Genomic DNA, 2,500 nt, shown 5'->3' on the forward strand with positions numbered 1-2,500 from the left:
TTACTGACCCCCAATACCTTCAATAGGCTCCAGGTGCTGGCAGACACCATGGAGGATGAGTTTGAGACTCGCCTAGTTGGGGGCTCCATGTTGCGTGGCCAGCTGGTTGAGTTCTGTGGTCGTTCATCAAACAGCCGCAGAAAACGTTACAGCTATCCAGGTGCCAGACTGGACGACATCACCGCAGCCTGCGATGATGTCACGAGAAATGCCGACCGAAACACCCTCTTTGTCATTCACGCTGGGACAAATGATGTAATGACAACCCGTTCTGATGAACTGCTTGATCATACCACCGCATGATCAAGCAGTATAAACATAAAACGGATGCCAGTAACATCATAATCTCAGGAACCCTCCCGAGGGTCGGTGCCGAATCTAGCTTTTACAGTAAGGCCTTCAGCACAAACAACAGACTTCAGTCCCTTTGCTCACAAGAAAACGTCCAGTTCGCTAACTTGTGGAACAGATTTTACTACGATTCAGACTTGTTCCTTGCTGATGGCATCCACTTAAACCCTGTTGGAGCAGCCCGTTTCGGGAGGATGTTCTGTGACCAAGTGGCTCTTCAAAAGCCAAAAAACGCGGAGGCGAGAACACCAGCAGTTCCACCGTAAGGGAGCACTCAACCCGCGAACCCCCCGACTCGAATCACATTAAAGCTTGCTATGTAAACGCTCGTAGTCTACGTAACAAATTTGAAGACTTAGAAGTCCTCGCAGCTACAAATCATTATCACATCATCGGCGTCACAGAATCTTGGATAGACACTTCAAATAGAGATTTCATTGCGGAATATAGACTACCGGGTTATACCATCTTTAGTCGTGAAAGAGAGAATAGGCAGGGTGGAGGCGTTATCTTTTATATCCACAACTCTCTCCATCCAGCATCCGTGAAAGCAGATATTATAACCAATGTAGACACGGTCTTCATTGAAATTAAAAATATATCTCGTAAAATAGTAATTGGACTTATCTACAGACCGCCAAGGCAGACTCTTGATATCGACCACGCATTAAGTGAATTATTATTAGAAACAAGTAGCAGTTGCGAGGCAGTAATTGTTGGGGATTTTAGCTTGCCAGTGAAAAGATGGGGTGAACCGTTGAACTGTCATACAGGGCTCGTCCTGTACACAAATTTACTAGAAAGTGATTTACATCAACACGTTCAAGAACCGACTCGGGAAAATAGTATACTTGACCTTATCTTTTCAGCGACAGCTGATCTAGTTAATGAAGTAAATGTTGGTCCAATTTTTAGTTCTAGCGATCACCGAACAATCACATTCAGCATCAATATGAAAGAAAGTAAAGTAACTCCTAATAAAGAGAAGGTGCCTGATTATCAGAGAGCGAATTTCGTAAGACTCCGACCAATTCTAAATAATTCTGACTGGACTGAAATCTCGGCGGAAACATATATTGATAAATCTTGGGGGGCCTTCACCACAATATTGAACAATGCCATAAGCATATGCGTACCCTATCGTAACAGACGTTCAGCTTTTAAGAAGAAACCCAAATGGTGGAATAACGAGATTCAAAATAGCCTGTATCTTAAATAACGCGTATACAGTAGATACATATCAACTCAGAGTGAGGCTGACAAACTAGAGTTGGACAGAATTCGCCGCGAAACCAAGAAATTAATAAAACGAAGCAAGAAAAATCTTGAAGAATATATAGCGGAAACGAGTAAATCTAATCCTAAAGATTTTTTTAGCTATGTAAATAATAAAAAAGTCACTCACTTGTGGTATCGGACCGCTTGCTAATGATAATGGTAACCACACGAACGATGAAAATGAAATGGCTACAATCCTAAATAACTTTTTCGCATCCGTATATACCGATGAAGATTGTTTATCACCTCAACCGCCGGAGGTTAGAAGGACCGAAAAGATGTTAGGTGGCGTGCTCATCGTGGAAAGTGACATTTTACGCACAATTGAAAAGATTACAGTAAGCAAAGCTCCTGCTCCAGACAAAATTACCCCGAGGGTCGTAAAAGAAATCAAACATCAAATTTGTATACCGCTCTCCATCATATTCAATAAATCTTTAACAGCTGTAAAAGCTCCGTCGGATTGGAAACTTGCAAATGTCACACCAATTTTCAAAAAGGGGGACAAGTCTCATCCAGGAAACTATCGACCAATTAGCCTGACATCGATTGTTTGTATGTTAATGGAGACTATCATTCGCGACAATATGGTGAAATTCTTCAAAGAAAATAATATAATAAATAATTGGCAACATGGCTTATGTAGTAAGCGTTCGTGTTTAACTAACTTACTTGATTTTTTCATTATATTTTTGAGGTGTTCGATGAAAGCAGATCAGTAGATATCATATATCTGGATTTTCAAAAGGCATTTCATAAGGTCCCCCACCAACGATTGCTCAGCAAACTATTGGCGCACGGTATCTCGGGTAACATTCACAATTGGCTTGTGGACTGGCTCTCTGAGCCGAAACAGAGAGTAGTTCTAAAC

This window comes from Eriocheir sinensis, chromosome 1, assembly GCF_024679095.1.
Source record: "Eriocheir sinensis breed Jianghai 21 chromosome 1, ASM2467909v1, whole genome shotgun sequence".
In the NCBI taxonomy this organism is placed as follows: domain Eukaryota; kingdom Metazoa; phylum Arthropoda; class Malacostraca; order Decapoda; family Varunidae; genus Eriocheir; species Eriocheir sinensis.